Below are 17,800 nucleotides of genomic sequence, written 5' to 3'. Positions count from 1 at the left end.
ATTGGCAGGCGGATTCTTTACCATTGTGCCACCTGGGAATCTCAACCTGTCCCCATAAGTCATATCAAAAGGCTTCTTCCTCCCCATTCCTCCGCCCAGCCTCAAACAGAGTCGCTGAGGCCTTGAAAAGGGTGAGAATGGGTGCCGTCAACGCAGTCCCCACTTCCCCTCCTCTGACCAAACAATCAGGGCCCACCCAGCTCTAACTGACGCTGAAAGGGAGGAGAAAGAAGAATCAAGTTTTGAATCAAGCTTGCCATGAAACTTTTAAATATTTAAAAGACTGAATCTTAATTACCAGAATGAGACTGTTAGTAACCGAAAGTGGCTGGAAAGTTATGGAACCAGACCAAGACATCATTAAGGGAGTTGCTCCCCAGCAGGAAAGAGAGATCTGGCAGGGTATAGCCAGGGGCAGTTACTGGAAGAAATAAGATTGCTTTGTGTTTATACTCCAACAAGTTGAGATTCCCCAGTAAATCAGGCCCAATTACCTGCACAGAGGAAGTAAATGGACGTTGGAGACCTGTGTCCCTGTGCCAGGACACCCTGAGGATGGATACTGACTTCCACAGAACACATCCTGTTCTTTCCCATGCAGGTGCTGTCCCACCTCCCAGGGCAGAGACCTTAAGTGAAGAAGGGGAAATTTGTCCTCAGGCTTTTGATGAGGCTCTTAGAGGAACATGATGGTTTCTTCTTAGAGGAATCACCAATGGAATGTGCTCGCAGGCAGCTGAAAAAGATGGTGCAATTTGCTTATTTCTGGTGCATTCCAGGAAGCATTACCTCTGCCTCACACTAGCATCCTCCAGTGGTCCCCGCCTGGGACAGCCATCAGCCACAGAGGTCTTTGACTTTCCAGGCTGAGAAAGACAGAAGAGGAACAAGTCAAAGGACAACCAGCCCTGGGACACAGAGGCAACACCTTCAGAAGGTCAGAAGACTGCCAGAGGGGGCTTGATTCCCTAGTGGAAAATGAGAGGAAACAAAGTTTATAAAGAGAGTGGGAACTGATTCATGGAACAGGATGTTCCCTTGGCTGATTGCCATCGAGGGGAAAGGGAGGAACATTACAGACTGCCTGGGCTGTATCAGGCACCATGTTCATCCTTGTCCTGTTTGATCCCCTCATATTCACAGTCATGTAAGGAAGGCATTCTCTCCATTTTGCAGCTGGAGGCAGAGTGGTTGCCTAAGGTTACATGTTGCTGGGATTTGAATGTCAGGTCTGTCTGTATAGCATACATGGAGATTTACTGCCTTTATCACCCCTTCAGTAAAGGGTTTGCTGTCCTGATGCCAAGAGCGTTGGTTCTAGTGGCCCCAGCAGTTAAGCCACAGTCATGCTTTTCTCAAGTACGGCCACCAGCCAATGGATGAGCAAGATGGTGGTACACAAGCCTAGCCCTTTCTACCAATGTGGAACTCCTCTAACAAGCAATTTTGCTCCAGGGTGCCCCGCTGGGCTGACAGAAGCATTATCAGTTTTGCTTCACAGACTGAGACCTCCTCCTGGCCAAACCTGCTTTCTGTCTTTTCCTTTAAGAGGTCCTATTCCCCTTTTGTACTCTTAACTCCATTTTAGCATCTGGTTCCTAGAGAACCCAGCTGGAACTCCCAACAGTCTGACTATTAAGCTCCTGCTCATTCTAACACCTTATCCTCACTTTCACTCACCCTTGAGGTAACATTGCTGCAGCCCAGAAAATAACTTCCTATTGGTAGCTTTGTTTCACCCATTTCAGAGGAAAGCTACTAAGGTTTAAGGATTAGAGGAGTTCCCAAACAGTTACCCTTGACTATTAGGTATTCAATCAAATCGGTGACTAACATTCGACCATACTTTGAACTCATAAGTCCAAGTAAACAGTTGCCCTCACTTTCTCCATTTCTCCCATATCAATTCCAACCCTTTATTTGCCACAAAATGTGATTGAGATACAATTTTATTATATGTTGTGCTTAATGAGAATGCTTTATGATTCCTATCTTTCATTTAAAAGACAGGTGAGCACAAACAAAAAGAAAAAATGTACTTCATCAAATTTTATATATATATATATATACCAAAACAGACAAAGACATTACCCATTATATTTAATTGTGAGAAACTTGAACTCTTCTCACTAAAATCAGAAAGTAAGGAGACCCTCTCACCAATGCTTTTCAACACTGTGTAGGGAAGTACTGCTTAATGCAGTAAGACAAGAAAAGAAAAGGTATACATTTGGGGAAGGAAGAAATAAAACTGTTCTTGTTCACAGATAGCATGATCATCTATGTGGAAAAATCTGGAAGATCTGACCAAAAAAAAAAAAAAAAAAACCCTTCTGGAACTAATTAGTAATTACAGCAAGGTTGCAGGATACAAAGTTCATATGTAACAGTCAGCCACCTTTCTATATACCAGGAATGAACAAGTGGAATTTGACATTAAAAACATGATGTATTTACATTAGCACCACCCAAAAATGAGATTCTTAGGTATACAAGCATTACCAAAAGGGTGTGTATGGGGTCTCACTGCTTGCCACTCAAAAGTCAAAAAACAGGCCAGGTTGGTGGAAACCAAAGTTTGCTTTATTTCAGATGCTGGCAACTGGGGTGGGAGGATGGTGGACATCTGTCCAAAGGCCAAGCAGGGGGTGAGAGCGTTTATAGACAGAGTTGGGGGCGGAGGACAGTTACATCCAGAAAAAGCATAGTCATCTCTAACAGTCATCTTCAAATTTGTCATCACCAGTCTGAGCAGCAGCACCTCGATTGTTTTAGGTGCAGTTAACCTTCAGTTGCAGGGCCCGTTTGTTCCCATTTCTTTGCGCCCAGTTCTCGGGATTGTGGCAGCTCATGTCCTGGGTACAGTTTGGTCATCGTGTAGTTAATTTCTCCACCTGGTGTTTTGGTATCTGGCAGACAGCTCACAGGATATGGCTCAGAATATTATCTTTAGCCCTTGAGAAAGAGCTACAGATTCCTGGCTGTGCTTAAGGACTACATTATTATTATTTAGTCTCCTTTGACTGTTAGCCCATTTCTCACTTCTCTGATTAAACTTATTCTTTGACTAAAGTTTTCCACAGACAAAAGGCAAGCAGAGGACATGGGGGGTGGACAGCAGGGTGCTGCTCCATTTCACAGGAGCATACAAGATCTATAAAGGGAAACTACAAAACTCAGGTGAAAAATATCGAAGAAAATTTGAGTAAATGGAGAGTTCCATTTACTTAATAAATTCCATTCTCATGAGTAGGAAGACAATACTGTCAGGATATTAGTTCTTTCCAATTTGATCTACTGATTCAATGGAATCCCAATCATAATGCTAGCAATTATTTTGTGGTGTTGACAAACTAATCACAAAAGTTATATGGAGAAGCAAAAGACCCAGAATGGCCAACACAACACTGAAGGAGAAGAATAAAGCAAAGGACTAATACTACCTGACTTCAAGACTTCTCAAAGCTACACTAACCAAGACAATGTGGCCCTAACCAAAAAAAAAAAAAAAGAGAGACAAATCCATGGAGCACAATGAAAAGCCCAGAAATACACCCACAAAAACATAGTCAACTAATCTGTCAGAAAGCAGAGGCAATACAATGGAGCAAATGAAGTCTTTTCAACAAATGATGCTGAGACAATATGTATTCATGGGCAAAAATAATGATAATCTAGACATAGACTTTACCCCCTTCACAAAAATTAACAAAAATCGATCACAGGAATGTCCGTGGCACTCCAGTGGTTAAGACTCTGCACTTCAAATGCAGGGAGTGTGGGTTCAATTCTTGGTTGGGGAACTAGGATCCCACACACAGAGCTGTGTGGCCAAAAAGAATAGGATCATAGACCTAAATGTACAGCAAAAAAACTAAAAAACTCCTAGAAGATAACATAGGAGAAAACCTATATGACCTTGGATATAGCAATGACTTTTTAGATACAGCATAAAAGGCACGATCCATGAAAGAAATAATATATACGCTGAATTTAGTTCAAAATGAAAATATCTATCCTATGAAAGACAATGTCAAAAAAATGAGAAGAAAAGTCACAGCCTAGGAGAAAATGTCTAGTAAAAAACATATAAAGAACTGCTATCCAAACGTACAAAGAACTCTTAAAACTCAACAGGAAAACAAATAACTTGATTACAAAATGGTCCAAAGACCTGAACACACACCCTACAAAGAAGACATACAGCTGGAAGATAAGCATATATAAAGATGCTCATGATATATCATCAGGAAAATGCAAATTAAACCAACAAAAAGGTAACAGCACACACCTAGAATGGCCAAAAACCGAACTACTGACACCACCAGATGCTGTCAAGGATGCAGGACAAGAGCAACTCTCTTCCATCGCTGGTGGGAATGCAAAATGGCCCTGCCACTTTGGAAGCCAGTTTGGTGGTCCTTACAAAGCTAAACATACTACTACCATACAATTTATCAATTGGGCTCCTTGGTATTTACTCAAAGGAGTTGAAAACTTATGTCCATACAAAAGAAAGCTTCATACAGATGCTTATAGTATCTTTATCCATAATTGCCAACACTTAGAAGTAACCAAAATGTCTTTCAGTAGGTGAACAGATAAATAAACTGTAGTACAGCCAGACAATGAAATCTTTTTCAATGCTAAAAAGAAATGAGTTATCAAACCATGAAAAAACACATGGAGAAACTTTAAATTCATATTACTAAGTGAAATAAGCCAACATGAAAAAGCTACATTCTATACAATTCCAACTATATGACATCATAGACAAGGCAGAGCTATGCAGAGGACACCACCCTTACGGCAGAAAGTGAAGAGGAACTAAAGAGCCTCTTGATGAAAGTGAAAGAGGAGAGTGAAAAAGTTGGCTTAAAACTCAGCATTCAGAAAACGAATATCATGGCATCTGGTCCCATCACTTCATGGCAATTAGATGGGGAAACAGTGGAAACAGTGACAAACTTTATTTTGGGGGACTCCAAAATCACTGCAGATGGTGACTACAGCCATGAAATTAAAAGACGCTTACTCCTTGGAAGGCAAGTTATGACCAACCTAGATAGCATATTCAAAAGCAGAGACATTACTTTGCCAACCAAGGTCCGTCTAGTCAAGGCTATGGTTTTTCCAGTGGTCATGTATGGATGTGAGAGTTGGACTGTGAAGAAAGCTGAACGCCGAAGAACTGATGCTTTTGAACTGGGGTGTTGGAGAAGACTCTTGAGGGTCCCTTGGACTGCAAGGAGATCCAATCAGTCCATCCTAAAGGAAATCAGTCCTGAATATTCATTGGAAGAACTGATGCTAAAGCTGAAACTCCAATACTTTGGCCACCTGATGCGAAGAACTGACTCATTGGAAAAGACCCTGATTCTGAGAAAGATTGAGGGCAGGAGGAGAAGGGGACGACAAAGGATGAGATAGTTGGATGGCATCACCAACTCAAAGGACATGAGTTTGAGTGAACTCCGGGAGTTGGTGATGGACAGGGAGGCCCAGCATGCTGCAGTCCATGGAGTTGCAAAGAATCGGACATGACTGAGCAACTGAACTGAACTGATGGAGACAGTAGAAAGATCAGTGGTTGCCAGGGGTGAGAGGTGAGGAGGGATGAATAAACAATTTTTAGGGCAGCAAAAGTACTCCATATGATATTGTCATTATATGTTTGTATAGGACAGTGAACCCTAATGTAAACTATGGACTCTGGTGATCATGACGTAACAGTATAGGTTCCTCAATTATAATAAATGTACCACTCTGGTGAGGGATGTTGATAATTGGGGCATAGTGCATTTTTGGAGGGGCAGGGAATATATGAGAACTCTGTATCTTCTTCTCAATTTTTCTGTGAACCTGAAACTGTTCTGAATAAAAATGAAGTCTTTTTTAAAAAATTTAAAACTTCTGTGCTTCAGGGACACTATCACTATGAAAGTGAAAATACAACCCACAAAATGGGAGAGATATTTGCAAGCACATATTGGATAAGATACTAGTATCCAAAATACATAAAGAACTCTAACAGCTCAACAATAAAAAGATAAACAAACCAATTAAAATTGGCATAAGATCTGAATAGATATTTCCCCAACAAAATTATATAGTCGATAAATATATGAAAATGTTCAACATCATTTGTCAGTAAGAAAATGTAAACCAAACCTCCAATGGCATACTACTTCACTAGAATGGTTATAATTTAAAAAGAGAAAGAGAAAGAAATAAAGGAAGAAAGGAAGGAGGGAGTGAGGAAGAAAAGAAAGAAAGAACAGTAACAAGCGCTGAAGAGGATGTTGAGAAATTGGAACTCTTATGCATTGCTGCTAAGAGTGCAAAACAGTAGAGCCACTTTGGAAAATGTTTGTCAGTTTCTTAGAGATTTAAACATAAAATTACCAGATGACTGAACAATTAACCTCCTCAGTATATATCCAAGAGAATGGAAAACATATTTATATAAAACCTTGGGACTTCCCCCAGTGGTCCAGTGATTAAGACTTTGAGCTGCCACTGCAGAGGGTACAGGTTCCATCCCTGGTTGGGGAACTAAGATCCCATATGTTGCATAGCAAGGCAAAAAAAAAAAGAAAAAAAAACTCATACACAAATGTTCATAGCAGCATTATAGCCAAAAAGAACCCAAATGCACATCAATTGAAAAATGAATAAACTAACTGTAGTATATCCATACAATGGAATACTATTTAGCTGTGACAATGACTGAGGTATTGATATGAGCTACAACATGGATGAACCTTGAAAATGTGCTATGTGAAAAAGTCATAAACAGACTTATATTGTATATCAATTTATATATTCAGAATAAGCAACTTTTATAGAGACGGAAAGTAAATTAGTGTTTGCCAGGGGCTGGGGGGTTGGGGGTTGAGAAATGGAGACTGACTGCTTAACAAGTACAGGGTTTCTTTTTGGGGTGATGAAAATGTTCTGGAATTAGGTAGTGGCAATGGCCTACTCCAGTGTTCTTGCCTGGAGAATCCCAGGGACGGGGGAGTCTGGTGGGCTGCCGTCTATGGGGTCGCACAGTGTTGGACACGACTGAAGTGACTTAGCAGTAGCAGCAGCAGCAATGGTTGCATAACTCTATATATACACTAAAAACCACTGAAATGTGTACTTTTAAAGAGTAAGCTTTACAATATGTGAATTATAACTCCAGAAGAACCCTAAAACTGTTTGAGATTAAAAACTGTAAAACCAAAAAACAAAAAGAAAACAGAAAAAAACTTTTGCGAACCTGTAAAAGGTTTTTTAAAATGGCACTAAAAGCACAATCCATTTTTTAAAAAATTGATAAATTAGACTTTATCAAATTAAAATTTTTGATCTATGAAAGGTATCGTTAAGAGGATAAAATAACAAGCCATATACTTGGAGAAACTCTTTGTAGAACATGTATCTAATAAAGGACTCATGTCCAGAATATGTAACAAACTTTAAAAACTCAACAGTAAGGAAACAAACAACAGATTTTTTAAATAAACTGAATATCTGAACAGAACTTCAACAAAAACAAAAAAAAAATAGGCAGATGGAAAATAAGTACATGAAAAGATGCTCAATATAATTAACCATTAGGGAAATGCAAATTTAAAAATCATAAGGGTACCACCATGTATCTATTAGAATGGCTAAAATGTAAAAGATGGCCATACAAGTGTTGGCAAGGATGCATAACAGCTGAAACTTTCATGGTTTAACCATTTTAGAAGTCTGTCTGGCAGGGTTTTGTTTTTTTTAATTAAATATATTCCTACCATACTTCAAGATAGTTCCCCAAGAGAACAGACAGAATAAGTCCATAAAAGACTTGTTTAAAAATGTTCATAGCGTCTTTATTTGTAATAGCCCCAAACTGGAAACAACCCATACGCTTATCATTGGTAGAATGGAGAAATAAATGGTGTCTGTTCATACAATGGAGTATTATTTAGCAGTGAAAAAGCATGAGCTATTGATACACAAAGCAGTATGGATGAATCTCAAAATACTGAGTCCACCAAAAAGTTCATTTGGGTTTTCCTATAACATCTTAGCCAGCCCAATACTTATATTCAGTGAAAGAAGTCAGACAAAAAGGGATACATACTGTATGACTGTATTTACATAAAATTTTAGAAATTGATCTATAATATCAAACTGACCTATAATAACAGAAAGCAGATTAGCGGCTGCCAGAAGCAAGAAGAGAAGGAGGCAAGAGAGGGTGGGAAAGAGAGTACACAAAGGGCACACACAAGGAGACTTTCAGTGACAGGTGTGTCCACTATCTTGACTGTGGTGACGGTTTCATGGGCACGTTAAAGCTCATAAAGGTGTGGGAGAGATAAACGAGGAGGTTGGCATTAACATGAATTAACATATATACACTCCCATATATGAAATAGATAACCAATAAGGACCTACTGTATAGCACAAGGAACTATACTCAAAATTTTATGTTAATAATAACATATAAGGGGAAAGAATCTGGAAAAATAGATATATGTGTATGTGTGTGTGTATATGTGTACATATATATGTGTATGTATAACAGAATTACTTTGTCATACATCTGAAACTAACGTGACATTGTAAATCAACTATACTTCAAGAAAATAACTATTAGTCTTTTTAAAACCTTGTAAATTGTAAACTTTATGTGCAGTTTATCATAAGTTGATTATAACTCAGTAAAGCTAGAGAAAGAAAGAGCATTCATGAGTGAATATATAGCTTATTGTACAATATCCTACAAGTGGGAAAAGTCCCATTTAGATTCTGCCCCCAAGACTTTAAGCGCCTTAGGATGGAATGACCCCTGAAGGCCCAGAAAGCTGACCCTTTCCCAGACCCTTTATACAAAATCTTCCCTTAGAACACCCTTCCCTCACCGTGAACATCAACACATTTTTCAAGCCCAGCTAAAATCTCATCTACTCCTTGAAACTTTCCTTGTCTTCTCCAGTCTGCACTCTCCTAGCACCTGAGAATCCAGTAATATATCCCTTTAGTCTAGCACGTAAGACTCGTGGTTTCAACTCTTCCCCCCAAATCTTAAATGTCCACGACTTGCAATGATTGGTCATTTTACTGAGACACAAATTTAACTTCAGCCAGTTGTGATGTCCCTACAGAGGAGGAGATAATGGCTGAGCCAAACCCCCACCCACCTCCAGGCCTTCATAGCCCAACCCAGCTTGGCTGGCCGCTGCTTTTTATAAAAGCTTTTTCACCCTTTATATAGAATGGACTGCCTGGAAAAAACAAAAAAAAGCTATCAGCTTGTGATGGAAATGATGAGTGAGTGAAGCAGTCCAAGAAAGGCATGGTTCTTAGCCAGAAAATGGCTTTATAAATTACTTTAATCTTTTATTAAGAATCTGCAAGCATCACTTAAATATCTTAGTTGTACTTTACAGCATTTTATGGGAAGAAGTTACACACTACAGTGGCATTAACAGGATTGGAAATTTGAAAAGGCTTTGGGCCTTGTCCCTCAATAATGTCAAAAGCTCCCAGTAGCTCTGCTGAGTACTCATCACTCTGCATTATAATTATGAGTTTAGCTACCTCCCCTCTAGTCTGAGAAGTACAGTAGTCTGAAATTTAGAGCTGGATTGTCTGGGCTCAAACCTCAGTTCACCTCATAGCTAAGTGACCTTGAACAGGTTGCTTAAACTCTGTGTGCCTCGATTTCTCTATCTTTAAATGGCAAGTAAAATAGTACCTGCCTAATAGAGTTGATTTAAATGATTCAGCATGACAATATATAAAAAACACTTAAGTCAGTATCTGACCTATCAAAAAGTGCTCAATAAGTGTTAATAATTAATTTGAAGGATTCCTCTGGAGCAGTTCATTAGGGACATTTTAAAATTTGTCTAGTTCTCCAGTGTGCACTCAACAAGAGTTCAAAGAATGAGTGGATGACTCAGCAAGTGGGTGAGTTATGGTTCTGCCCCTTTGTTCCTGAAGCCAAAATTCTGTCTGGTTTGATGGAGGTGTTTGGTTGGCTTATGCAGTATCCAGCTTGTGATGGATGTATCCAGTATCCAGCACTGATTTGGTCAGTATCCCTGTCATGTTCTCCACTGTTACCAATTTGTAACCATGAGGATCATGGTGTTATGACTGGGGAGGGGCAGGAGGAACAGAAAGGATGGTAGAGGATCCTAGCTGGCCTGTGTTCCCCATTTGACCATCATGGTAGGAAGATGAGACCTGGAATCAAACGGTCTTCGATGAGAACACTGATGCCTTGGGATTCACCTAGCACCCTTGCCCCTCTAGAGTTTATTCTCAACCCAGCACCCTGAGTGACCCTATTAAAACCTAAATTAAATCATGTCACACACCTGCACAAAACCCTCCAATGGCTCTCGATCCGATTTGGAACAAAACCCAAAACTCCCATAATGGCCTACAAGGCCATACATACTCCAACCTGCACTCTCTCTCCCATCTCATCTCCCACCTTGCTCCTCTCTGCACACTCCACTCCAGGCTTCTTGCTGGATACTGGCTTTCTGGCAGTCCTTCAAATACATCCAAAAGACCGCTGTTTGTGGTCTTTGCATTCTCTGTTCCCTCTGCCTGGTATGCTTTTCCTCCCGAAATTCATGGTCCACTCTCACTTCATATAGGCCTCAGCTGCACCTCTTAAGAGAGGCCTTCTCTCTCCACCTACCTAAAACTCATGTGGGACTTCCCTGGTGGTGCAGTGGTTAGGATTCCATGCTACCACTGCAGAGGGTACAGGTTCGAGCCCTGGTCAGCGATGTAGGATCCTCATGCTGCATGGCACAAACATAAATAAATAAAACTCATGAAATCAGAGACTTCATCTGTTTGCAGCATTGCTCCATCCCCAACACCTTGCCCAGTGCCTACCACACAGTACTCAATAAATACTATTAGGTGAATAAAACCCTAGGAATCCAGGTCTCTTTCTGCTTCAGTTTCCCTCCCAGAGCTTGATCCTCCCCATACAGAAGTCTCTCTGCAGGCGTGGACCATGCCCAAAGATGGTTCCTGGACCTCCTGCAGAATAAGGTGCATTAAAGTGTACTACTGGTAGAAAAGGGAGCTGTTGGTTGGTGAAGAGACTTAGTGGTCCCTGACTGGACGAGGTGATTTGCCTTTGCTAGCATTTTCAAGAGAAGGTATAAAGTATAAGGTGTTAAAGAGACAGAAGTACTGATGACTGTGACCCATTAGCAACCAAAGAAATGGAGGGGGACAGAGACAGAAAAGAGAAAGAGAAGGAAAAACCTGAATCACTCGTGCTGTTCTTCCTGGGGTGGGACTCAAGAATACACATTTTAAAAATTCCCCTGGGTGATTCATAAGTAGCCAGCTTAAGAGAGGTCCTTAGAAGGCATTTGGAGATTTAGTAAAGAACAAGGCCGTACATTTATAGTTAGAAAGCCATGGGCTCTCACAGCCAAGCAGACCTGGGTTCAAGTCCTACCATCACTGCTTATCATCTCTGTAACCTTCTGCTATCATTTAACCTCTCAGATCCTAAAGTTACATGTCTAGTTAGAGTTGATAATTACATCTATTCTAACTGCACTGTTGTGATGATTAAATCACAACACATGTAATATGCTTGGAACATAGTAGATTCTTAGTAGTTTATAATGCTCTTTTTTATGGCCTCTATTTTTTGAGTGCTTACAACCTCCCTACAATGTTGTGTTGACATTCTTACCCCTCTACTCCGTGGCCTCACAGAGGTGAAAACATACAGTCAAAAGGGCCAGTTCTTCGGCATATAGTAAAATCTTCAGCCCATACCTTCCCCAGAATTCCTCTTCCCTTCTCTAGAATAGATCGAGGAGCATATTTTCACTCTTAACTACCCACTGCATGCATGCTAAGTCACATCAGTCGTGTCCGACTCTTTGTGACCCTGTGGACTGTAGCCCATCAGGCTTCTCTGTCCATGGGATTCTCCAGGCAAGAATACTGGAGTGGGTAGCCATGCTCTCCTCCAGGTGATCTTCCCAACCCAGGGACTGAACCCTCACCTCTTTTGTCTCCTGCATTGGCAGGCGGATTGTTTACCACTAGCACCACCTATTAACTAACCATTAATAATACATTTTTGTATTTTAAGTCTCTACCAAGACTGCCACATATATTTTAGGACAAAAGCTCGAGAAGGAGGTAGAACAGACCCCATGATCACTCACTTGTAGATTTCTGGCAAGTGGCCTGCGTGCATGGCTAGAATGTGGGTGTGCTGAGACTTAGGACTCCCTAATGCTGTGTAGCTCCATTAGGTTACATTCACCATCATCAAGACCTTTTGCTTTTGAGGGTAAAGAGGAAAAAAAGAGACAGGACGTTTGTATCTCCTGTTGCTTCCTGCCCCTAACCTCTGGAGTACTGGCTGGAGAGTGAGAGGGCAGCCAAAGATGCTCTCCCAAGCTTGGCTGCACAGACTGCAAGGACAACCTGGAAAAGCCTCTCCCAGTCCAAGCCTCTCCAGCTCAAGGCTGGCAGCCTTCTGCAGCTCCACACCCCCACCTGCTGGAGGCTGCCTTGCACAGATCCTGACCATCCACAGGATACTGTTCTCTAGGAATCCTGTACGCCAGCCCCTCCCCCCAGGTCTGCCTTGAGGGCCACAAAACAGGCTGGGATAAGGGGAAGTACCCTTATTTCTTTCCCACCTAGTATTACTCGCTCAGTCGTATCCAACTCTTTGCGACTCCATGAACTGTAGCCTGTCAGATCCCTCTCTTCATGGAATTCTCCAGGCACAAGTACTGGAGTGGGTTTGCCATGCCCTTCTCCAGGGTATCTTCCCAACCCAGGAATCAAACCCTGGTCTCCCACATTGTAGGCGGATTCTTTACCAGCTGAGCCACAAGGGAAGCTTCACTGTCCCAGTCTTACTGTAAATCTTCATCTAGGATACTGAGTGAACTCTTTATACTCTCTAACCTTCAGTTTCTCCCAAGTTACAACCAGAGGCGGATTCACCCTGACTTTCCCGCCCTCCCGGGGTGCAATGGAATAGAGTAAGACACCCACTCTGCCAGACGGAAAGAACTGAGACTTTGGAGAGGAAACTGCTATAAATCTGAGAACTCCGAGGATAAAAGCAGCAGCATTCTCAGTAAACAAATGAAGGAACTAAGTCCCAGAAAATCAAAGTGAGCAGCTGCAGGGAACAGACTTCATTCATTCACTCATTTATTCGATTACTCACTCAGATATATTAGTTGAGCCCCTACAATGTGCCTGGTACTATGAAACAGGGATGAAAACCCACTCACTGCACTTTAAGTCTCTTTGCTGAGCCACTCATCACCTTCTTCCTTTCCTCCTCCCTGTCACTGTTTTCCTTCTGAATATATCCCCTGTGTTCTTGGTAACCCTCATTCTACTGAAAACAAATTCTACATCCATAACACCCTCCAAGAACTTTCACTATATCCTCCCCCTCATTATAACTAAAACATGGCCTTTTCCCAAGGACATTAGTTCCCTTGCAGCCCTCTTGTGTGGAGGCAGCTCCCCCACTCCCACATGAGTTCCATTTTCCAGCCAAGAAGGGTGCACTTGGGGTCAGCAGTCTCCCAGCTGCCATTGCCTTGCCGGCAGTTTCACACTGACTCTTCTACCCTCATTTAAAGCCTTCATCAGACTGAATGGCTCATTGCCCCCTACTTCTTCCTTTGCTGTCACTGACCCTGGCCCATGCCAGCTGAGGACTCTCTCTACTTACCCCTACACATCAGCTCCCATCAAGGTCCTGGAACAAATCGCTCACACCCATGCATTCGACACGCTAACCTCCCCCTAACTTTATCCTAATCACTTCAGACAACTTTCTGTGCTGCTTTCGGCCATGCTTTTCAACGCCACAATTGGACCATTACTAGCAGGCTCCATCTCTCAAAATTTACACTTCAGTGTCCCATTTGGACCACAATCCCTCCAACTTTATTCTGTTCCTCCCACTTCGCAACTCCCTGACCCCACTGAGTTCTAGCACTTTAACCCCTTTTTTGCGTCACAGTTTATCTTCCCTCCTCCCTTAAGCCCAGGGCTCAGTACTTGGAAAACCAAGCTGAGTGATTTCTCACCAGCCTCTTAAGCCCCCTTACTCCCTTTTCCTTCTACTCCTAAAGCCTGACCCTGAGTCAGTCCCACAGCTGCCTGTTCTGCCCTTAGGCCTGGACTTCTGGGTCCTGGTGAGGAAAATTGTCTACTCTGGCACACACTGGTCTTCTGGAAGGTTCTTCAAGGACCATTACAGATCTGTCTCACTCTCCCCAAGGCCTCAGCAGATAGTCTGTCCTCCTATTTCACTGAAAAATTAGAGCCAAAAACTTCCTCAGATTCTCACCCTCCTCTCATAAATGAATCCGGATGACCTGCCACGTAGCCTTCCTCAGGGTCTCCAGGTCAGAGGTTGCTCCTCTCCCTGTTCAGAGTCAGCCTTCCTACCTGGGCCTGAATTCTCTTCTGTCCCCGCCCCCACCACGCCTCTGAAATCTCTATTCCCTTCTTTTATCAGCATCTCGGTCAGAGTCACTCAGGAGACAGAATGTTGTTGTTGTTCCTCAGTCACTCAGTCGTGTCTGACTGTTTGCAACCCCATGGACTGCCCACACCAGGCTTCCCTGTCCTTCACTACCTCCCAGAGTTCGCACAAACTCACATCCATCGAGTTGGTGATGCCATCCAACCATCTCATCCTCTGCCGTCCCCTTCTCCTCCTGCCCTCAATCTTTTCCAGCATCAGGGTCTTTTCCAATGAGTTGGCTCTTCATATCAGGTGGCCAATGTATTGGAGCTTCAGCTTTAGCATCAGTCCTTCCAATGAATATTCAGGGTTGATTTCCTTTAGGATGGACTGGTTTGATCTCCTTGCTATCCAAAGGACTCTCAAGAGTCTTCTCCAACACCACAGTTCGAAAGCATCAATTCTTCAGCGCTCAGCCTTCTTCATGGTCCAACTCTCACATCCATACATGATGACAAGAGACAGAATACAAACCCTAATTTAAACAGGGGGATTTTAACTTAAAGAATTACTAGCTATAACAAGGGCTTACCTTCTACAGAGAAAGAAAGAACTCAATAAGATACACAAATACCCAGTATGGGGAACAGCCTCTACCTCTAGGACTGAGACAGAAAATCTGAAGAGGCCCTGCCCTCTCAGCTGATGTCTAACCTATGCTGGAAAGGGTGAGGGCTTGACCCACTGGATAGCAGAGATGTTGTGCCAACAGAACTCACCAAGAAGCCACCCTCTGGGGTACCTGCGAAAGCCATCAACATAGAAGGTCTATGCTGTGGCGCTTGCAAGGCCACCCACCACACACTGCCCAGGAAGCCATCCACAGTGCCAAAGGACATCCCTAGGAAGGTGTTGCCCTGCAAAGCTTGCTAGGAAAATACCTGTAAGGATGGTGTACTAGAAAGCCACACTAGTAGACTGAGGAAGCTGCCCACAGAGAGGAGCCATGTGCTACTGGCTACCCTGTGTATGTGGCTGGAGACCACTCTCATAGCTGGTCACCTTATGCTGCTGTGCTTTGCCGCAAGAGCCTGCAAAGAGGACACAGGAACCAGGTAGAGAAGCCCTTTCTTCCAGCTATGCCCTCCATGCCCTCTACTGACATATCTTAACCTTACGCCAGCTGACAAAGGAGAAAGGCTTATATTAATGATAAGGTCCAGCTCCATTTCCACAGAGCAGGCAATGAAGAGTGTATCTGGAGCAGAGAAGCAATAGTTTGGTAAGTGACATATTAATAATTGGTATCTTCCACTTCCCTTTCTTTACCAGCTTCTTTCACTCAGCCTATGAATATGTGCAAGTATTACCAACTAAACATACACACGCGCATCTCCAGTCACTATGCTCCCCACTAGTTATGACAATCTTTCTCACTTCCTTCTAAGCAAAGCTTCTAGAAAATACAGTCCGCACTCCTTGTTTTCTCTCTTTTGTATTCCTTTCACTCCTTTTTCTACTACATGCGTGCGTACTGAATTGCTTCAGTAGCGTCCGACTCTTTGCAACCCTGTGGAACATAGCCCACCAGGCTCTGTCCATGGGATTCTCCAGGCAAGAATACTGACCTGGCTCCAGCTACCACTATCCACAGAAATTTCTACAGCCAAACTCATTGATGAAACTGAGAGGATATTTTTTTTCTTATCCTTTTTAATTTAACATCTAAGCACTTTACATTGGTTACAATTCTCTCTTTCCTTGCATTCTGTGACATTCTTTAGGGTAGATGATGTTATTGGCTCAAAATTTTCCCCACTTCCAACTTTGCCATGGTTCACTGTGGGTGGAGCATACTTCCCTGCTCTGCTTTACTGTGGGCTTGGCTGTGGACTTGCACTGGCCAATGACAGGTGAATTGAACTGACAATTGGTCAGTTCCAAAGAGAGACTCTTCTATTTGCCATCTTGCACTCCAGCCCTCAGCCATACAAAGAAAATGCCCAAGGGAGCCTCTTCTCCATCAGCTTGAGCCCAGAATGAGAAACACATGGAGTAGACATGAACACAATCCACAGCCTGGATCTGAGCTGCCAGAGCCAACTCACAAAGCCATAAACTTGAAATAAATGTATGCCGTTGTAAGTCGTTGAGATTGTAGAATCTGGCAACATAGCAACTGCTAGTTAATCTCTATCTAGATAAATTAAGATAAAAAGAAGCACAAATTACTAATATCAGGAATAATAGAGGAAACCACTGAAAATTTTATAGATACTAAAATGATATGAAATATCTTACAACTTTATTTGTCAATTATAACCTCAGTAAATCTGAAAATGGGGGATATGAAGTATGCAAACTATTTGAGAGACAAATTACTGAAGGTGACACAAAAGAAATAAAAAAATCTAAATAGTCCTTTATCTATTAAATAAATTGAATTTTTAGTTTAAAAACTTTCCACAAAGGAAGCACCAGGTCAAACAGCTTCACAGAAGGAAGAAATTATACCAGTCATACTCATTGTAATAGAATTCCTGGGATAGCAATAGGAGGTTGGCATAGGGGAAGAGAGAGAATACACAGTCTGCAAAGGATGAAGGAAAATTTTCTCTATTCACAGATGACATGATTGTGTATATAGAAATTCTTAAGGAATCTACACTTCAAAATGTGAAAACTAATAACTGAATTGAGCAAGATTACATGACACAAGGTCAAATATAAAAAATCAATAGTTTTTCTCCAGACTATAAAAAATTGAAAGAAATTTTTTTAATTTTAATGCCATTTAAATTAGCATCAAGGCTTCTAATTCTGATCAAGATGGAGTAACAAAGACAACATTTATTCTCCTACCTGAAATAACTAAAACACTAGACAAAATCTATGAAACAACAGTTTTCAGACACTAGGGATCAGACAGCACAGGCAGCGGTCCTTAAGAGAGAGAAAAACAAAATGAGCCCTGCGATGTCCTCAGTCAGGGACAGGAGTGGGTTTCCAAGTTTTAGCGCTAGAAGGGGAAACCCAGACGTAGCCCAAAAGTCTCCCTCAGTTCAGGAGATTACGCTAAGAATCCAAGACGATCGATCGATGCAGCCGGAATTCACAAGAAGAGCATCAGCGATGAGGGAGCTGCACTGAGAGAGACTCCCAGAGATCTGCAAAGGGCCTCCCTCAAGCCTCTGGCCTGGTGCTGGTCAGTATGTTCATACGAGAAAACTACTCAAAGCTGAAGGAAAAGAAAACACCTGAAGGGAGTGAGGGTGGGGACAATCCTCAGGCTTCATCTCCCAA

Source organism: Budorcas taxicolor, chromosome 3 (assembly GCF_023091745.1).
Source record: "Budorcas taxicolor isolate Tak-1 chromosome 3, Takin1.1, whole genome shotgun sequence".
In the NCBI taxonomy this organism is placed as follows: domain Eukaryota; kingdom Metazoa; phylum Chordata; class Mammalia; order Artiodactyla; family Bovidae; genus Budorcas; species Budorcas taxicolor.
Note: the sequence above shows the minus strand (reverse complement) of the source record.